This window comes from Lichenostomus cassidix, chromosome Z (genome assembly GCF_008360975.1).
Source record: "Lichenostomus cassidix isolate B80296 chromosome Z, HeHo_3.0, whole genome shotgun sequence".
NCBI classification, from domain to species: Eukaryota; Metazoa; Chordata; class Aves; order Passeriformes; family Meliphagidae; genus Lichenostomus; species Lichenostomus cassidix.
This window is the reverse complement of record NC_139511.1, coordinates 5,453,632-5,475,167: the sequence shown is the minus strand read 5'-3', so window position 1 is coordinate 5,475,167 and position 21,536 is coordinate 5,453,632. Positions and strand designations below refer to the sequence as shown.

Sequence of the window (21,536 nt, the reverse complement as noted above, 5' to 3'; positions counted from 1 at the left end):
CCTTTCTTTCCTTTCCTTCCCTTCCCAAAGCTTCCCTTCCCTTCCCAAAGCTTCCCTTCCCTTCGAAAAGCTTCCCTTCCCAAAGCTTCCCTTCCCAAAGCTTCCCTTCCCAAAGCTTCCCTTCCCTTCCCAAAGCTTCCCTTCCCAAAGCTTCCCTTCCCAAAGCTTCCCTTCCCAAAGCTTCCCTTCCCTTCCCAAAACTTCCCTTCCCAAAGCTTCCCTTCCCAAAGCTTCCCTTCCCTTCGCTTCCCAAAGCTTCCCAAAGCTTCCCTTCCCTTCCCAAAGCTTCACTTCCCAAAGCTTCCCTTCCCTTCCCAAAGCTTCCCTTCCCAAAGCTTCCCTTCCCTTCCCAAAGCTTCCCTTCCCAAAGCTTCCCTTCCCTTCCCAAAGCTTCCCTTCCCAAAGCTTCCCTTCCCAAAGCTTCCCTTCCCAAAGCTTCCCTTCCCTTCCCAAAGCTTCCCTTCCCAAAGCTTCCCTTCCCTTCCCAAAGCTTCCCTTCCCAAAGCTTCCCTTCCCAAAGCTTCCCTTCCCAAAGCTTCCCTTACCTTCCCAAAGCTTCCCTTCCCTTCCCAAAGCTTCCCTTCCCAAAGCTTCCCTTCCCTTCCCAAAGCTTCCCTTCCCAAACCTTCCCTTCCCTTCCCTTTCCTTCCCTTCCCTTCCCAAACCTTCCCTTCCCAAAGCTTCCCAAACCTTCCCAAACCTTCCCTAACCTTCCTAAACCTTCCCTTCCCAAAGCTTCCCTTCCCAAACCTTCCCTTCCCTTCCCTTCCCAAAGCTTCCCTTCCCAAAGCTTCCCTTCCCAAAGCTTCCCTTCCCAAAGCTTCCCTTCCCAAAGGTTCCCTTCCCTTCCCAAAGCTTCCCTTCCCAAAGCTTCCCTTCCCAAAGCTTCCCTTCCCAAAGCTTCCCTTCCCTTAGCTTCCCAAAGCTTCCCTTCCCAAAGCTTCCCTTCCCAAAGCTTCCCTTCCCAAAGCTTCCCTTCCCAAAGCTTCCCTTCCCTTCCCAAAGCTTCCCTTCCCAAAGCTTCCCTTCCCTTCCCTTCCCAAAGCTTCCCTTCCCAAAGCTTCCCTTACCAAACCTTCCCTTCCCAAACCTTCCCTTCCCTTCCCAAAGCTTCCCAAAGCTTCCCTTCCCAAAGCTTCCCTTCCCAAAGCTTCCCTTCCCTTCCCAAAGCTTCCCTTCCCAAAGTTTCCCTTCCCTTCCCAAAGCTTCCCTTTCCAAAGCTTCCCTTCCCTTCCCAAAGCTTCCCTTCCCAAAGCTTCCCTTCCCTTCCCAAAGCTTCCCTTCCTTTCCCAAAGCATCCCTTCCCAAAGCTTCCCAAAGCTTCGCAAAGCTTCCTTCCCTTCCCTAAGCTTTCCTTCCCAAACCTTCCTTCCTAAACCTTCCTTCCTTCCTTCCCATTCCTTCCCTTCCCTTTCCTTCCCTTCCTTCCCCTATTGCTTTCCCTTCCTGCTTCCCGCTTCCCCTTCCTTCCTTCCCAAAGCTTCCTTCCCAAAGCTTCCTTTCCCAAAGCTGTTCCTTCCAAAGCTCCTTAGCTTCCCTTCCTTCCCAAAGCTTCTTTTTGTTCCCAAAGCTTCCTTCCTGAAGTTTCTTCCCTTCCCTATGCTTCCCTTCCCTTCCCTAAACTTCAGTTCCAAGCTCTGGCCCAAGCCTTGGCTGCAGACATGGCCGAAGATGGCCAGCCTTGTGCCCAGCAGGGGCCTGGCTCTCTCAGCACTGCAGGCACCCAGAGGGGAGCAGAGGCAGCGCCTGCCCTGCCCAGCACCTCTCCTGCCCCGGGCAGCCCCATGGCAGCTCAGCAGGCACACTATGGTGCTGCAGAAGAGGAGATGGAGGAGGAAGGAGGAGACCCACAAAACTCTGGCTGCACAGGGAGAAAAGGCCCCAGGTTCTCCTGCTTTCATTGAGGAGGTGCCATCGGCAGGGAGACAGAGCCCTGTTCCTGCCCCACACAGCCCCCCAGAGGAGCCAGCCAGAGGAGCAGAGGCACCTGGAGCCCAGCATGTGCCCCGAGAAGGCAGTAACTACCAAGAACAACCAGACTGGGAAGAGTACACTGGCCAAGAGCTTTCTGGAGAGCAAGGCTCCATTGCCCAGGAGGTGTTCAAAGGTACCAATGGGAAGAGACCATCGGTGCAGTCCGGCTGGGAGGACACCAGTGACCAAGAGGTGGCATGGGACGGCTGGCAAGATGCAAGCGTCCAGGGCGAGGGACCCAAGGCTTGCAGCGGGAGCACGACGAGCGGCAAGAGGACAAGTGGGACGATGTGAGCCTCCCGGAACTCCTTGAGAAAGAAGCAGAGGCCAGGGAGCAAAGACCAGTAGTTCTTTCAATAGGTGAGCTCCCCATGTCCGTCTCCTCAGAGGCTTGGGTTGACCTCCTGTCACTAGAGTCGGGCACCCAAGTGCCCCAGGAGAGCCGCCGTGGCAGCAGCAAGCATCTCCCGGGACTCGTCTGTGCCGCAGGTGTGAGCCATGGAGCAGGACAAGGCAAGGCCCAAGTCGCAGTCCCCCAGCCCCTGGCCTGCCCCGCTGGGAGCCCAGGCCAGCAGCGAGCAGCAGCAGCAGGAGGCAGAGAGGGGTTCGGTCGTGGCACAGCGAGAGACCGAGGAGGGAGCCTTGGCTGGGGAGCTGGAGCTTCCCCAGTGGGACCATGGGGAAGAGGCAGAGATCTCCCCTGGAGAAATACAGCAAGAAGAGAGCCCAGGGCCAGCCTGTGCTGAGCCGCGGCTGATCCAGGAAATCTCCAGCTGGGAAGATGTGAGGGTCCAGGCCATGGGGCCCAAAGCTTGCAGAGGGAGGATGGCGAGTGGGAAGACAACGAGTGAGACGATGTGAGCCTCCTGGAACTTGTCGAGGAAGAAGCAGAGGCCAGGGAGCAAAGAGCAGTGGTTTTGACAGTAGGTGGGCCCACCGCCAGAGGATCGGTGCCCGCGGCCAGCCCCGGGCCGGGCCTGCAGATGGTGGCCAAGCCAGAGTGCCCGGCACCATGAGGGAGCTGCACGGGCGGCCTTGGCCAGGCCGTGGCCCTGCGGCCTGAGCCGGCCCCAGCTGCTTCCGAGCATCCCCAGGGCTGTCCCCTAGGCCAAGTGGTGCCCAAGAGTGTGGTGGCCCAAAAGCAGCACCCGTGGGGGTGCTTTGGTGCCTGTGCCTGAAGTAAGGAGCAAAGGAGATTTTGCTTAGAAGACCTGGTCCACTCCCAATTCCATCCAAAAGCCGGCAGTTTCTCACAGGCATTTCGCATCATTTGAAGATGCGGGTCACAACAAGGGGCTGGAAGCCTTTCCTTTTGCCTTGCCTTTTCTGTCCCGGGGCTGCTCCTCGCCACTTGCGCTGCCTGCGCCTGTTGCAGGGGGGCCGAGGGTGGCCCTTTGCCACACGGGCGCCTTGTGTCAGGGCCCTTGCTCTGTGATGCGGGGCGTGACGGGGCCAAAGGCCCTTGTGACATCAGAGAGCCCCGCCCTGGCTGAGGGAATCCAAGGGGCACTGCAGGGCCCTGCCGTGGCCAGTGCCAGGAGAGCCGCCGTGGCAGCAGCAAGCAGCTCCCGGGACTCGTCTGTGCCGCAGGTGTGAGCCACGGAGGAGAACAAGGCAAGGCCCAACTCACAGCCCCCCAGCCTCTTGGCCAGCTGCCTGGAGGAGCAGGCCCTCAGCGGGCAGTGCCTGGGGGCTATGGGCAGCTCAGTCCTGCCGCTGTCAGAGACTGAGGACGAGGAGGAAGGGGCCTTTGTCCCCATGCACCCAGATTGGGAATAGCATGTGGAGGAAGAGCTTTCCCCACAGGCAGATGGCAGCGGCCGAGAGCTTTGCCTGGGGGAAGAAGCGACCAGGAGAGATTTTCAGCTAGGGCAGGCGGAAATGACAATTCAGCAAGTGTTCCCCTGGGGAGCTGTGAGACACCAGGAGTGGCAGCAGTGGGAGGGAGGTGTGACAGTGCAGTGGGCAGATGGGACACAGCAGCAGCTGTGCCAGTGGGCACAAAGTGTCACAGTGCAGGAGCTGTACCACTGGCACGAAGAGGAGGAGGACAGATGCCCAGAGTTGTCCCCATGGGAAGAAGAGAAGCCAGGTGTAGAGGTGTGCCAGTGCGAAGGGGAGGGATTCCAGGAAGTGTCTCCTTTGGAAAAAGCTGTGCCAGGCCATGTGCACACACAGGCATGGGAAGAGGACGAGAGAGAGCCTGATTTGTCCAAAGCAGGAGACAAGAGCCACCAGGAGCTATCCCAAGAGGACAGTGTCCAAGGGGTGTCCCGTTCGGAAAAAGACAGGCCTGAGCCAAAGCTGTGGTGGGGGGAAAGAAAGTATGAGCAGCCCGGCAGGACTGTCCCACCAGGGAGAAGGTGTCAGTGCCAAGCTCTGGGCCCAAGCCTTGGCTGCAGAGAAGGACGAGGATGGCCAGCCTTGTGCCCAGCAGGGGCCTGGCTCTCTCAGCACTGCAGGCACCCAGCAGAGCAGAGCAGACACTGGGTCATGATCTCCTGGTCTGGTCCATGCACACAGAGAGTGTACAGGATGGCACTCTGTGCGCTCCTTGCCCACCGCCACTGCTCCCTGTAGATGGTCTCTGTCCTCTGGTTCAGCCAAGTCTCCAGGGGCTCCAGAAGTTCCCGTTGTTGACGGAAATGTTGTGCCCAGACCTCAGGCAGGACACCGCCGACAGCTCGGGCTGGTGTCTCCTGAGGAGATGAGGGATGGGGCGGCACAGGGGGATGGGGACTGTTCCTGTCCTGGCCGCCTGGAGCTCTCCCTGCCTGGCTGGTGGCCGCTGGCAGCTGCTCAGGGGCTGTGATGACTATCTCCAGATAGTCACCTGCATCATCAGAAAACCTGACAGTCTCTATTGCTCCTCTGCACAGTGGGCACATGGGATTTATGTGTGTCCATGGCAGGATGCAGCCCCGGCAGAAACGGTGGCCACAAGGCAGAGCAGAAGCCATGTCATCAAAGGTGTCCTGGCAGATGGCACAGTTGCCACCTGTCTCTGTGGCCATATTTGGCCTCTGCAGCACGTTGGGGAGGGCTGAGGATAAGGAGCTGTTCTCCTTCGCTGGGGTCACACCCTGCAGGAGAGGGGAGGAAGGAGAAGGACACCCTCCCACCTCCCTACAGCCCTGTCACCTGCCCCACGTCCAACGCAGGGGACGTTTCCCTTCAGTGCTGCAAGCACACGCAGTGCCCGGCTGCCCCAGGCAGGCAGGGCTGGGCAAACACTGCTGGTTGCTCTGGGTCTGGCACTGGCACCTGCCAAGAACAGGCACCACTCAGCACCACAGAAACCTGGCTCGATCCTCCACACCTCGCAGTCGCGCTCGGTAGGAGTTCAGAACGGAGCCAGCCTGGCCCTGGCTCTGCCCACGCCCATATATAAGCAGTGAGGGCTGAGATGTCACAATCCAGCACTCGGTGATGTCACAATCTGCTTCTCATTGATGTCAAACTTCATCATCAGGTGATGTCACAATGTCCCTGCCTGTGCACCATGTCAGGAGAAATAAGAAAATACTTCTTCTTGGTTTCAACTTCGACATTTCCATGTTGCTCTCCCCTGGCCACCTGCATCATGTGTCCATAGCCCTCTGTCTCATCCCTGCTCCTGATCCTGCTCCAAGGTTTGCTGTGAGCAGCAGAGTGATGGGACTCATCAGCATGGATTGCCTCTGTCTGGAGTACTCCTCCTCCTGTCACTGCCTTTCCCTGATGTTGTGGTTTGATCCTGGCCAAATCCCAGGCACCTACATCATGTGCTCTCTCTGCTTTCTCCTGCCGCAGCTGTGCAGAAGAGGGAAAATACCAACAAACACACAGGACTCATGAGTTGAGATTAGGAACCAGTGGGAGGACCCACTGAGAAAGCGCAAAACAGACTAAAGACTTAAGGTTGCTAAGTGAATAACCTAAACAGAGTCAGAGGATGATAATGAGAAGTAAAATAAGCTCTTAAGACGATGTTTTGCTCACCCCCCTCGCTCCTAAAACACCATTTCTCCACTCATGCCCCTTCTTCCTTCCCACCAGCAGCACGGGGTGGGGGGCAGGGTATGGGGGTTTTCTTTGGTCAGTTCATCACCAAAATGTCTTCTGCTGCTCAGGGAGAGGAGTCCTCTACTGAGCCATGGGCCACTCTCACAGGAGACAGTCCTCTGAGAACTTCTCTGGCATCCAAAGAAGGTCCCAAATCTCATGAGCAGCAGTCTGCCCGAATCTGCTGCAACATGAGTCCTTGTCCACGGGGCACAGACCTCCGAGCCAAAGCCAGGCTGTTCCATTTTGGGAGCAAGGCCTTCCTCTCTGCTGGGACTCCCAGTGGATCACAGCTTCCTCCAGGCATCCACCTGCTCTGGCGTGGGCACCTCCCCACGGGCTGTGGGTGCATCTCTGCACCCCCGTGGACCCCATGGGCTGCAGGGGGACCACCTGCTCCCCCAGGGTCATCACCACAGCCAGCAGAGAGATTTCAGCTCTGGCCTGGAGCACCTCCTCCCCCACCTTCTCCCTGACCTTGGTGTCTCCATGTTGTTTTCCCCTCACATTTTCTCACCTCCTCCTCCTCCTCTGTCTAAAAAGAAGTGCATGCTCACATTGTTTTGATTTCTTCTTAAATATGTTTTCATAAAGGTGTAACTAACATCTCTAATTGGCCCAGGCTTGGCCAGCAGCATTTCCATCATCTTCAGAGCCATCAGAAACTGTCTCTGCTGGACTTGGTGCAAAACTTCCAGAACATTCACACAGGACACACAGGAGCCATTTTTGTGTCCCTCCCCACTCCTCAGACACTTCTTCACGCCTACCACAATAACTTTTGAAAGGTCCAAATTTCTCCCAGATTCCTTGATGATGTTCTCGGCTAAGCAAAACCACCACAAGGCCCCATCAGGTCCCACGTGAGGCCTCAACCACAGGCCCTGAGCCCAACATGACCCGTAGATGAACCAATATTCTATGTATCTGATCATTAATCAAGTATTATTAGCAAGTGGATCTTTGTATCTACTCACTGCTGAAACAGGTATTTACCTTTCCACATTCAGAATCCAGACAAGTCCACATCTGGCCTTGTATGGGGCTGAAGGATCCAAGACAACTCCCTTGGCTCCTCCTGGAGCCCTGGCCAGGCTTTGGGAGAAAACCAAGAGGAGAATGGAATCAGATGTTTCCACAGGAGAAGTCCTGTCAGCTTGGTCATTCTGCACTGTAAAAGCTGGGCTGCTCTCCCTGTGCACTCGGAAGTCTCGTGGACAGCAAAGGTGGCTAAAGCACAGGATTTCCCAGGTACAGCCGTGCTTCGCCAGGGCTTTGCTGGGACAGCTTCCCCCAGCTGATGTGTGGGTCTGGATGAAGGGGAAAGTCATTATAAGAATATCTGGTGAGGTATGTTTCTTCATCACTAGAGGCAATCTTTTGTAGTAAAGAGCAGGTGCATTGCTTAGCTTATCTTCTAGTTGGGCACAACTTCTCTGTCAACAAAAGTTCTCCTGGACCCTGTGCAGACTTGGCTGTGCAGCAGGATGGAGACCATCTATGGGGAGAGGTGGTGGGTGGCAGAGAACTCACAGAGCTGCATCCTGCACACTCTCTGTGTGCATGGGCCAGACCAGGAGATCACGACCTAGTGTCTGCAGGACATCCTGGAGGAACACACAGTGCCACTGGTCCAGGGCACCATCGACATCATTGTGAGGCAGTGCAGAGAGGAGGCTCAGAGGCTTCTGTGCTCCCATGCTGCTGTGGATGAGGATGACAGCCCAGCAGCCAGCAGCAGCTCCAGCTTCTCCAGCAGCTCCAGCAGCTCCAGCAGCTTCAGCAGCTCCAGCAGCTTCAGCAGCTCCATCTTCTCCTTGCCTTGGATGGGGACTCCAGCCAGCAGCCCTGCAGTCTCAATGGAGGAGGAAGAAGCTGCTGTAACAGAGGGGGCCCACCCCAGGGGTCACAGGCACCCCCGAATTGTGGCTGTGTCTGCAGGGTTGGACCAGTCCCAGGAGGAGCCAGAACAGGAGTGGGGATGGTGGTAGGTCCCTCTGCCCCGAGCAGCAGGCCCACACCCTCTGCATCAGTATCATGTTGTCTACAATTTTTTTGTGGATTTGTTGGGTTTTTTTGTTGTTGATCAGAAGGTTAATATATTTTGGTCGCAAAGAGCAGATAAGGTTCAAATGAATAGATTTCTGGACATTGTAGATAAATGCTAAAAATGATTTGGAATAAACTCTGTTATATTGGAATAAGTGGTGGGCAACTCAAATATCTGTACAAACATGAAAATAATAGATATTACTTGACTTCTTTTGGGAGTGCTTTCTATAATTAGGGTATAGGCTAAAAATTTAGTGCCAACTCTTAGTTTAGTATGCTTATAATAAAATTACCATCAAGCCCTTTAAATTCATTAATTTCAATTTTGCAAAACCTTCCTACCTGTGGTGGTATTGCAGCCTCCTGAGTTCCTGAAGCCCTCACTCACCTCAGGCTCAGTTTGGGCAGGAAGGGGATGGTTCTGTTTGTGAGATGTGGGGACAGGAGGAGGGAAGACTTTGCAAAGGCTGTCACCAGGGCAGGGCTGTTTTCATTCATGGTGACAATGGGTAGTACCTAAGCTTTTTATTTAATGTGAATGAGGGAGGTGCTGAAGGGCAAAACTTCTCAGGAATAAGGACATGTTGCACTTCAAAAACAAGGGGAAAGTGTCATTCATCCTTCATGGAAGGTGTTTCATTTTTAACAATATATAGACAGCACTGATTTAGAGCATTTTAACAGATGCCCAGAGTATCCTCACATCTGTTTTGCCACATTTTCTCTCTCTGTTTCATTGTGAATGATTTCTCCTCCCCGGGTGGCTCCTGCTTGGAGCTCTCCGCTCAGTGGAGTCCTGTTTGCTCAGCAGGCCTTTGCAGCGAGTTATTCCCCAGCATGTGGCTCTGCTGCCATCCCAAATCTGCGGTTTCACTGCCAGCCTGACTGAGACTGGGGAAGCTGCTGGGCATGGCTGGAGAATTTCATGGCCAAACTCCTGCAGCACCATCACGTTTCCATCTGCTCATTGCTTTGAATGGCACCAATCTACACCTATTTTAGTTGGCACATTTATTTTATTGCAGATTGTTACACCTGCACTACTAATGTACAAATACACAAAAGTCATCTGAAGTTGGAAAATTATATTTATTCTAAATTGCTACACCTTTGCTACCAATATGTAACTACAGAAACATTAATTCAAGTTAAAAAACTTAATTTATTGTTACAATCATGCTATGCAAATATATAGAAATACCAACTTCAGTTAAAAAAATGAATTTATTGCAACCCTCTACAACAACTCACTTTTTCACAAAGATCAACTGAAGCTTAACAATTTAATTTATTACATATTACTACAGCCCATAAGCGAATACAAAAATATCAGTATCCCTCTGTAAATAAACCTAGGCCTTGAACTACAACAGAATTTCAAAAGTATACAAATCCTTGCATATTTAAATATAACTAAGTAAATAGATAAGCATAACAATATACAGTGTAAATATATATTAAGTGTTAAATATTACATGTAGCAAGGCCTACATAGACATATAAATAAGAATCCTATCTGTAAATATACAACTGTAAATGTACCCAAACAAAAATCCATACAACTCTAACAATGACAATGTAAAGCTGTACAACTGTACATATATGCAAATATAACAAAGCATGGATGTAAATCTCCCTATCCTTAAAACTAACTAAGCACAACTCTATACATCTCTAAAAAGAACTAAATCAGTAGGGATTCCAGCTGCTGATGGTTGCAAGCTCTCCCTCAGTCTCTTCCTCCAGTGCAGCACAGTCGTCCTGGACAGGGACAGCAGATGGGACATCTGGGAAGCGAAGGGAACACTGAGTCAGTAATGGGACATTTCCCTCGGCAGCACCTGCTCTTGTGTGAGGGAAGAGAAAATCTCAGAGCCTCCCCAGCAGGGTGAGAAAGAAAAAGCAGGCTGAGCCCTCAGCCCAGCCTGCCTCACCAGCCCTGTGGCCTCACCCAGGCTCTCAGGGGGCAACAGCAGCAGCTCCCTGTTCACTGCTCTTGCTGGTGGCCTTCAGCTTCTCCCTGATGGTTCTTGTCACTCTCTGGATGTTCTTGAGGACTTCAGGGCAGCTGTGGCAAAAGTGGAGGCTCTGGAATTGGTTCCAAGGCCTGGCAGAGCAGCAGTCCTGGACCCCTCTGAGCTCCCTGCTGGCTCCCTCCATCCCCTCAGCCCTGCCATCCCCTCAGCAAACCTGCAGCCTCCCAGGCCCTTCACACCCCCACAGTCCTCTCACCCCACTCAGTCCCCTTAGACCCACCCTGTCCCCTTACAAACCCACCCCCTTCAGACTGTGCCACTTCCCTGTCCCCTCAGCCCCCACCATCCCCAACAGCTCCTCCACACACCTCAGCCCCACAGTTCTCCCAGTTCCCTGAAACCCCACTATCCACCACAGCTTCTCCAGATTCCTCAGCCCCACCACGACCTCAATGTCTCCATCACTTCAATGTAACCTCTCCTCAGCCCCCTGTGTCTCACCATCCTTCAGCAGCTCCTCAGGGGACAGTGTCTGGGGACACCAGCTGCTCCCAGCGCTCCAGGGACACCTGGGGCTCCAACTGCTGCTCTGCCTGGCGTGGCTGCCAGCTCAGTCCCAGCACAGGAAGAGGGGACAGAGGGGACACAGGGGGAAAAGCAACAGATCAGAAAGGAAGCAGAGTAGAGAAAGAGGTTAAAAAGCAGCTTATATTTATACAAATACCAAGCTATGTATCTAAACCTTCATATAGCTCTAAGTGTTTAAATAGAACTATGCCCATTTATAACAAGAACTATATATTTAGAAATGTAACTACACATGTATAAATGAAACTATGCACTATTATGCCTACATATATAAAACAGAAACTATATACATCTACAACTACATATCAAAATTTATCTATACAGATCTACAATTACTACTATGAAAACATATAAATAGAAATTATATACATCTATAGCTGTTATTACAGACAGAGACATTACACCTTCCTGATGTTCATAGGCTCTGTCTCTGTCTCTTCCTCCCACACAGGGCAGCCCTTCTGGAGAGGTGGATAGGACATGAGTGTCTGGGAAGCAAAGGGAACACTGAGTCAATATTGGCTCTTGTGCACATTTCCCTTTAGCAGCAATTGTACTTCTATCAGGTATGGTTAAATATGGCCTGAAAGGCAGACTCTAACCTGGGCATTTGAAGCCTACACTTTAAAGAACAGGGATCCTTCCAAGTTTCCCAATCTGTGTAAAGTATTGAAGTATCCCAAAAGAGTCTCAGTACTCGCAGTGCAAAAGGCACCAAGGAGAGCTTGAAACACACACAGTCCCAGCTCACACAGAGAATCTCAGCCTTGTTCTTTCTCTGTGCTGACAGAGAGCCCTCAGTCCTCACTGAAATGGCTGAAGCTGAAAGATGCTGTCAGCTGAGTTATGAAACTAATTGGGACATCCAGCTTGGTGACACAACTGTAAGGTCACTTTATTCGCTGCTCTCTTGCCACACCCCAGGACTCAGGGTCAGTGCCGCCAGAGAAGCGTGCAGGGCAGGGCTCCAGCGGGGAGGCTGTGCCAGTGCCCTGCTTGAGCTCAAGGCACCAGGAAGCAACAAGCCTGCAGACAAGAACTCCTCTGATCTCCCTTCCTGCCAGAGGCAGGCTCACAGCAGCCATCTCAGACCTCTCAAAACCAAGCTGGGCTCTCTCCTTACCAAGCTCCTCAGGCTCCAGGGAACTGTTCCCATGGCTCACGGTGCCAGGCCAAGCTCTCTCTGCTGGATTCATGTTCTTGGGCTCTCCGCCTGAAGACTCTGGGGTGACACCAGTGCTCCCCTTGAAAAACATACAGACTATAACCCTTCTTGCCACTTACACAAAACATCTGGTTCAACAACTCCATGGCTCACATATGTCATCCCTTGTTCCCACCAAGGAAGTCTGGCCCCCAAAGGCCTTCAGCACTGGGGAACACATTGACTTCTCAAACACATCCAAAAGCTGCCAAAGCTGACAAGGGTGAACGTGGGGGCCACACTGAACACATGATGTGGGCACTAAGGAAGGAGTCCTGCCAGCTCCTGGCACAGGAATGTGCTCTTCCCTCCACTGCCCTGAGCACAACAGCCTCATCCAGGATGCAGCTTTGCCACCACTGGATGGGAACACATATCTCTTCCTATAGAGATGTCCAAGAAGAACATGACCAAGCTCTGGAACATGGAGAGCAAGACTGGCCAGTTTGCCCAGCTGAGGATTTCCCAGATACACACTTGACTGGAGGCTACTGAGAGCACAAGAAAGCTGCAGCTGCAGCACATCCCCTCACACGGCTCTGGCAGTGCCTACACGCACGGCAGGGCTCACACAGCAGCAGCAGCTGCAGCCCAGCCCTGGCTCTGCCTTGGCCTTCCAGCCAAAAGGAGGCACAGCCCACAGCTGGTGCTGTAACACAGGCTCCTCTCGCATGCCCCTCCCTGCTCGGGAGACTTTGCCTCCAGGGGCAATTCTCAAAAATATTTCTATTACTTTACATCAAACAAAATATCTTAGAACCTAAAAATCATCACCATGAACGATGCCCTTGCACTAGGGATTCTTCCCAAGAAAAGGAGCACCCAAACGTGGCCAGCACAGGCTCACTCCTCTCATCCTCAATAAGGGGGGAGACCTTTTCATTCCTTCTTCCTTTCGAAATCTTTCTTTATCAAGAATAATAAATGACTAAATGATAATTAAATAAATTCATTTCAAGAAGCCTTTCCTTGTCAGCCATACAACAACATTCAAAGCTATCAGTCCAGCCCCTTTCATTGCCATCCAATGGAGTTACCTGATCCATTTCAGACACTGATCTCCTGATCTCCCTCAGTTTTCGCAGAACCACGTCAGGATGCCATATCGGTAATTCCTCTTCCTCACGTTCATGCCATGGGGAGCTGGAGGCTGTTGCTGCTGGACTTGTCCTGGAAGGGCCTGGAAGGAGCTCTAAACCCTCAGGTGAGGCAGCACAAAGGTTCTGGCATGAGGGAGCTGTGGAGCAGGAAAAGAAGAAGAAAGGAAGCAAAGGGAAGACTGGGTCAGTATTATTCCTCAGCTCTGTTTCCCCTGGCAGCAACTTTACCTGCATCAGGAAAAACTCAGATCCTCCCAAGGAGGGTGAGAACAAAAAAAGCCCCAAACATATTCTGGGGCTTTGCAACAACCAATTTCCTACCTATTTAGCTCTCCCCTATTCGTTCAACCGTCGGGAAAACTGTCCCGCTGCAGTTCCTTGGCAGGAGGCAACTGCCAGAATCCCAACTGCCAGAATCCCAACTGCCAGCTCTTTCCCCCTCTGCTCCAAAGGGACACGAGGCTCCCTCCAGCTGGGCCTGGCCACCATCGAGCCCTCGGCACTCACACGCACTCACGGAGAGCTCGCCAAGCGTGCCCGTGGCCGGGCAAGGAGCAGCGGCAGCCACGGCGCGGGGCTGGGCCAGCTGCAGGCCGAGCGGGCCAGGCTGCTGTGAGCGCAGCCCCGGCGGGACTGTCCCGCAGCCCCCGGCAGCCCGGGGAGCACGGCACGGCACGGCACGGCACGGCACGGCACGGCACGGCACGGCACGGCACGGCACGGCACGGCACAGCTGCCTTGCCCAAGGACAGACAGCCCCTGGGCCGGCCGGGGCAGCTGCGCTGAGCAGCCCCAGCACGGGCAGCGCCCACGGCCAAAGCCCGCGCCACCCTCGGCCAAAGCCCGCAGCTCCCAGCCCCGTGCTCTCACCGGCGCTGGGGAGATGCCCGGCGGGGCCGGCCGGCAGCGGCCGCTCCCTGTGCAGCAGGTGGAAGCTGCACGGAGGGCGCCTGAAGCCGCCCGGCCCGGCAGCCGCTTGGCGCCGCCGCTTCTTGACCTCCCTCCGCCGCTTGACGCGCAGCAGGAGCTGGGGGCGGTCCCGGCGAAACCTGGGGTTGCTGTAGTGGAGCCAGGCGCCGGCATCGCCCTGCAGCTTGCGAAAGCCGTAGCGATACAGCTGTCGCACGAAGCTGGCGAAGCGCGTGGCTCGGAAGGTGTGCGGGGCAGGCCCCTGGGCGCCGGCCGGGCTGAGCAGCTCCCGCTCGAAGAGCGAGCGGTCGATGAGCAGCCCCCGGGCCAGGCTGTCCCAGCGCACGGAGCGGACGCGGGGGCTGTTCACCAGGTGCCACAGCTTGGCGGGGAAGGTGCGGGGGCTGAGCCCGGGCGGCAGAGGGGACTCGTCCATGTCGATCGCCGCTCGCAGACTGTGGCAGCAACGCCTCAGCGCAACGGCCCCGGCGCGGGCAGGACTTGGCGGGGACAAGCGACACGAGCCAGAGAGAAGCACAGCGCGGGCACAGCGCGGCCGTGGAGCTCCCGGGGCGCTGGCCGGGCGCGGCGGGGCGGGGCCAAGGTGCAAACCCTTCCTTGCTGCAGGGGAACTCTTCCTTCTTGCTTAGCTTTGCCGCGCAACCCCAAAGCATCAAGGGAAGTGCAAAGGGTTCAGAGATGGCTCCAAATTGAATCATCCCATGGAAACTCTTGTTTTTCTCTCGTGAAAGCAAAATCACTCTGTGTTTTGCATAGCTGAGGTGAGGAGAAGGATGTAAGAGTGGGTAGCTTCAGTATTTTGGTTGGAGCTGCTAACAGAGTTTCCCATTTCAAAGCAGACAGGTCAAACGGGACAATGGGAATTGATGAAAAAGCGAGAGTCAAAGATATTGTTTTGGCCTGTTTTCCAGGCAACCTGCAGGTCCTTTCTCACTCTCCCTGCCTGTCTTTGGCAGATTTTGCACATTTCTCATTCTTTCAGGTCAGCAACAGCAGCCAGAAGGGGCAGCAATTTTGTCAGCATTGTCGTCAAAGCTGAAATGCTGCCCCTAGGATGGATGTTGATTTACCCAAGGAATGAATGGCCTACAGTTGGAGTAGACTCACACTTATGTCTTCTCAATAGGCTTTGCCTTTTTCTTTCCTCAGTAAGAATTTCATCTCTTGTTCCCCCCTGCCCCCCCAATTTGAGGAGAGTTACAATGCAAAACAACTTTTGCAGCCAAGTCTTGTCAATGAAAACTGACAAAGGAGATCTTGCAATGGAAGGAGACTCGTTAGAGTTGGTGTGAAGAGGTGAAGAGGGAAGGTTTGTCCTGTGGTCACTTGAAGTCTTGTTGGGCAGCTGTTTGTACTCTGGGGATGGACACCAGTGATGTGTATGAAAGCCTTGCAGGTTCATTCCTGAGCTTCCTGAGAGACCTAGGAGACTGAGGGGTTGTTGTGTCATGGGAACCTTTCTCATCTGGGAACTTTTTCAAATGCTTCAATTTTTTTCCTTTTCCCTGCAGAAATATTGCCATAATCTTTTGCTTCCAGAGAATATTTTCCTTCTCTTTGGTGAACTTCCCTCTGCTGCCCTCCAAAATCAGGCCATGTGCCAGGGTTCCTTCCCAAACACAGGAGTATCCCATGGCCTTCACTCTCCAGCTGGAAGAGAAGGAAGCCCAGAGTTTGCTGTTGTGGCAGAGGAGCTTCTCTTTCTGCCCTGCTTTCCCCTTGGGGTAGGTTTCTGTGCATTATTTGATCAAGGGAGGTTTAAACTCTGAAGGAGTTGTGTTTCAAACTGCTCCATCCTCGAGCTCCTCTGTGGATATCCTTGGACAAAAGGCATCTTTGTGTGAGCTCCCAGTGTCCAGGTTAAGGCAAGAGGTTGATATTTCAGGGTTGTTGTTGCTGAAAAAAATTTGTGGATGAGCAAGGTGCTGGGAGTGGATACTTTTCTCACCTGCCTGCAGGAAAGGAAGTTGGAAAGTGGAAATTCCATTCAAGGAGGTGGCCATCGGGAGTGTTTTCCCAGAGATGGGCTGGCAGAGATTCAGCGGGGGAGGTTTCAGACAGGAGCAGCAGCCCCTGCCTGGGTCATGCTGCAGGGAACCCCAGGAGGGAGGTGTGAGAAGGGTTGTTTCTTTTTGTGCAGATCAGCGATTTTTTCCTCTTTCAAAAAATGGATAGGAAGACTTTCAGGTCTTGTGCTCAACTGGCAGTGTTTTTGATTTGATGGTGGGTGGGAGACACAGATGCAAACACCAGCTGAAGGAATAGTGTAATTTAGTGTAATGCACAAGTGAAAAAAAATCAGAACTGGATAAGCTGAGCAATGCACCTCATGATTACTACGTCAGGTTGCCTCTAGTGATGAAGGAAGACATCACCAGATACCCTAATGCTTTCCCCTTCATCCAGATCTGCACGTCAGCTGGGGGAAGCTGTCCCAGCAAAGCCCTGGAGAGCCATGGCTGTACCTGGGAAATGCTTTGGTGACTCCACCTTTGCTGGCCACGAGGCTTCTGAGTGCACTGTGAGAGCAGCCTGGCTTTGATAGTGCTGAACAACCAGTCTGACAGAACTTCTGGTGCAGGGACATCTGACTTCACTCTCCTCTTGGTTCTCTCCCCTTGAGCCTGCCCAGGGCTCAAGGGGGGGGCAAGGGGAGTTGTTTTGGATCCTTCAGCCCCATACAAGGCCAGATGTGGCCTTGTCTGGATTCTGAATTGGGAAGGTAAATACCTGTTTCAGCAGTGAGTAGATACATAGATCATAATGCTAATAACACTTGGTTAATGAGCAGATACATATATCATGTGGTTCCTCTAGAGGTCATCTTGGGCTCAGGGCTTTTACAGGTTTGTGAGGATGCCCATGCACAAAAAACTCACAACACACTCAGAATTGCAAAGCGAATTAATTTTATTAGTTGCATTAGCAATATATACATACTGACCCATGGATTCTGAAGAAGCCATCGAGCAGGAGGAGGAGATGAAGCATGTCTTCTGAGCTGGAGGAGTAGGAAGGCAGTGCTCCTTCAGGTCGTCCCCTGGATGAAAATGGTGTGCATCATGGCGTCCATGCCTCCAGCCCAGGACCACACCTTATGTCTCCTCCTCAGGAGTGCCCAGTTTCAGCATCATCTCATGCAGGGCCAAGGCCCATGGTAACAGCCTCCATGCCAACAATGGCTTACTGCGTGTTGTTCCACTCTTGCAGGATGAATCCCACTAGGTAAGCGATACGTAGTTACATTTGTGAAGGGTAAAATCCTACCAACTACCAATAAGATCTTCTCCTATGGTATCTTAGTGAGGATGTGCACAACACCAGACCAAATATGTCAGGGCCTTAGACACATCTTCGGTCCCTGACACAAGGGCCTGTTGTTGAGGCCTCAGTCAGGGCCTGTTGTTGAGTGATGCCTTTTCCTTCAGTGCTTAGTGGCGCAAATTAATGCCCCGGAGAGCTGGAAACAAACAAGTCCCTCTTCAGCACGTTTCACACAGGGAACGGGATTAGCCCGGCAAGGTCGGGCCAGGGCCGAGAGCAGGAGGCCACCAGCCTGCATTTGCCCACAGGCAGCCGTCCAGAGCAAGAAGGGCACTGGTGCCCGGGGGCTGAGGTGCCCGAAGCTGCCTCCCTGCTGGGCAGCTCTGCAGAGCCCGTGGTGCGCAGGGTCCTGGGCAGCCAGGGCAGCCCACCTGCCTGGGAGCGCAAGGAGTGTCCCAGAGGAGCTGCGGCCCTTTGTTCTGGAACTCAGATTTCTCAGAGTCTCAGTGTAAATCCACAGTGTCTGACATGTTTTCCTTTGTTCTCGCAAATCCAAACACAGCTTTGACAGAAAAGTGACAGACATAGCTTCTGCTGGTGGTGCTGGTGGTGCTTTTGTCTGCAGGTCAGGGCAGGTGGTTTTAACCAAGGCCAGAGTGCACAATTAACACTCCATTTAAACCAAGTCAGTCAAACCATTTCCAATTGGGCTACTGACACTGAGCAGCTTCCCTGGGTTTTGGAAAGTTATATTCTAAAAGAAATCAGTGCATTTTCTTCCATGCAGATAATAGCAATGGCACGATGCCAACTCTTTGCCCCTCTTTTCTGTATCCTTGGTGCTTTTAAGAGTTCCTCAGTCCCCAGCAGGAATGAAAGCATGTGCAATAATGCAACTGATCAGAGAGCTCCATGTTGTGCCTTGCCACACCCGTGTTCATGACAAGCTGGACTTGCCATTTGTAGTCTGTGGAGGTAAATTCATCCAAATTCTGTGCCAACAGCAGCCCAGGTGCTGAGAAGAGCAAGGACAGTGTGTGGGTTTGCAGGCACACACCTGTGGGCTGCCTGCTGTGTGGGCAGAAGGTTTTGGACAGCAGTACATCTTCAGCTTCCCAAGTAGAAAGAATCCTTCAAATGAAAATACTTATCAAAAGAAATAAAAATGTATCAAATAATACACATTAGCTTGCTAGATATTTAGTGTATCATCTCTAATAATAGATATCTTTTATTATGTAATAAATAGAATCTATAAAATATATACTGGATCTTTCTCTAAGCCACTGCCTGTGGGGCTTACAGACCATCTCCTAGTGTTACTGCATTTTTCCCTTCTGCCACTGCTGACCAAAGGCATCAACTCCTCTGAGAGTTCCTTCAAGGAACTTCACAAAAAGGGCTTCCATTATTGTAGCAGGTTTGAGAACTCGCTGCTTCCCAGTTCTCCACCGTCTCTCTGCATTTTGCCCCGTTTCAGCCCCTTGTGCCAATGGCCCTTCCCTCATCCCTACCTTGCAGCAGTGACAGTCACTGTCACCTCCCCCTGGCTCCACATCCTTTGCCCAAGTGCTGCCAGAGGCAGTGGAGCTGTCCCAGGATCCCTGCCTGGTTTTGGTCTCCAGGATGACGTTGAGAGGGACGCCTGGAGCGCTTCCTAAAGAACTCCCGGTGGGATGGGCTGGGGATTTCTCCTCCCCGGGTGGCTCCTGCTTGGAGCTCTCCGCTCAGTGGAGTCCCGTTTGCTCAGCAGGCCTTTGCAGCGAGTTATTCCCCAGCGTGTGGCTCTGCTGCCATCCCAAATCTGCGGTTTCACTGCCAGCCTGACTGAGACTGTGGGAGCTGCTGGGCATGGCTGGAGAATTTCCCCCAGTCCCCTTCACTCACTGCCAAAATCCTGCAGCATCATCGTGTTTACATCTGCTCATTACTTTAAAAAACACAACTGAATGCTTATTTCAGTTTTAAAATGAAATTTATTGAAGATTGTTACTTGTAATACATAAATACACAAAAATCAGCATAAGCTAAAAAGCTAAATTTATTACAAATTGCTCGAACCACACTGTCAATTAATATAAAAATATCAATTCAAGTTTAACAAAACTAATTTATTACATATAGTTACAACCATAGTAAATAACAAATACAAAACACCAACATACCTATCTAAATAACCCTACACCTAGAACTAAATAAATATAATTCTATGAACATACAAGTCTATACATATTTACACATAGCTGTATACATTCAAACAATAAAAAGACAGACATAAAAAATTATATATAAAATACATTATATCATACAAAAAGATATACATAATCCACCTCTATACAAATATACACATAGCAATATACTATTCTAAATATTCATGTCTCTAAATATATCAAGATAACTACACTGCTATGGAACTGAAAACATATATACAAATATAAATATATACATCTAGGTAAATATACAAACATATATAATATACATACACACACATATAAAAATATCAATATCCCTATCTATATATCCATAAAACTGCAACAGTAGAACTATGTAGCCATACAACTATATTAAAAATGAAAATATAATACAAAAATATAAAAATGTACATAAAGAGATACAAACAAAAATACAGATATACAAATATCAATTTACATATGTAAATATCCATGTCCTTTGATAAATTTATAAATCTATAAATATATGCAGTGGGATTCCAGCTGGTCAGTGTTGAAAGACTGTCCCTCTGTCACTTCCTCCCGCGCAGCCCTCCTGGACAGGGACAGCAGATGGGACATCTGGGAAGCAAAGGGAACACTGAGTCAATATCGGGACATTTCCCTGGGCAGCACCTGCACTTGTGTGAGGGAAGAGAAAATCTCAGAGCCTCCCCAGCAGGGTGAGAAAGAAAAAGCTGCAGGCTGAGCAGGCCAGGCTGCTGTGAGCGCAGCCCCGGCGGGACTGTCCCGCAGCCCCCGGCAGCCCGGGGGGCACAGCACAGCACGGCACGGCACAGCACAGCTGCCTTGCCCAAGGACAGACAGCCCCTGGGCCAGCCGGGCAGCTGCGCTGAGCAGCCCCAGCACGGGCAGTGCCCACGGCCAAAGCCCGCGCCACCCTCAGCCCAGCCTGCCTCAGCGGCCCTGTGGCCTCACCCAGGCTCTCAGGGGGCAACAGCAGCAGCTCCCTGTTCACTGCTCTTGCTGGTGCCCTTCAGCTTCTCCCTGATGGCTCTTGTCACTTCTCTCGATGTTCTCAGGGACTTTCAGGGAAGCTGTGGAAAAAGTGGAGGCTCTGAAATTGGTTCCAAGGCCTGGCAGAGCCACAGTCCTGGACCCCTCTGTGCTCCCTGCTGGCTCCCTCCATCCCCTCAGCCTTGCCATCCCCTCAGCAAACCCACAGTCCCCCCAGTTCCTTCAGACCCCCACAGTCCATTCTGACACATCCAGTCCCCTTAGACCTGCCACCCCCTCAGCCTGTGCCAGTTTCCTGTCCCCTCAGCCCCCACCATCCCCTGCAGCTCACCCTGAACCCACAGCTCCACCATTCCCCTTTCCTCCCCCACACCCCTCAGCCCCACAGTCCCCTCAGCCCCACCAGCACCTCAAGCTCACTGTCCCTTCAGTGTCACCTCTCCTCAGCCCCCTCAGCCCCTCAGTCTCACCGTCCTTCAGCAGCTCCTCAGGGACACCAGCTGCTCTCACTGCTCTAGGGACACCTGGGGACACCTGGAACTGCTGCTCCGCCCGGGCCGGCCGCCAGCTCGGACCCAGCACGGGAAGAGGGGACAGAGGGGACACGGGGGGAAAAGCAAGCGATGAAAAAGAAAGCAGAGCAGGGAAAGAGGTTAAAACAGCCTCCACCTATAGAAATATCAGTCTATCTATCTAAGCCTCCATATACCTCTAAGTGTATAAATATAACTGTGGCCATTTATAACTATATATATAACTGTAACTACCCATGTATAAATGCAAGGTCAGAGGAAGGGGTTGAAGGGTTGGGAGGAAACGTTCTGCTGTGTTAATGAGTTAGTTTTGTTTACCCCAGCTTTTGTTAGTGGGTGAGGGACACAAAATGGCTCCTGTGTGTCCTGTGTGAATGTTCTGGAAGTTTTCACCATACTCAGCACAGCCAGTCTCTGATGGCTCTGAAGATGATGGAAATGCTGCTGGCCAAGCCTGGGCCAATTAGAGATGTTAGTTACACCTTTATGAAAACATATTTAAGAAGAAATCAAAACAATGTGAGCACACACTTCTTTGTAGCCAGAGGAGAAAGAGGTGAGAAAATGTGAGGGGAAAACAACATGGAGACACCAAGGTCAGGGAGAAGGTGGGGGAGGAGGTGCTCCAGGCCAGAGCTGAAATCTCTCTGCTGGCCGTGGTGATGACCATGGGAGAGCAGGTG

General features: G+C 52.3%; 1 long non-coding RNA gene across 1 annotated transcript; it reads right to left on the bottom strand.

Moving 5' to 3' along the window:
- Window positions 1–19,208: 19,208 nt before the first annotated feature.
- On the bottom strand, window positions 19,209–20,973 carry LOC146424289 (uncharacterized). The gene is made up of 3 exons (XR_014847048.1): window positions 20,791–20,973; window positions 20,282–20,400; window positions 19,209–19,924 (listed from the first exon to the last, which is right to left on the bottom strand). It is a non-coding gene; the product is annotated as an uncharacterized LOC146424289 (long non-coding RNA).
- Between the last annotated feature and the right edge of the window lie 563 nt (window positions 20,974–21,536).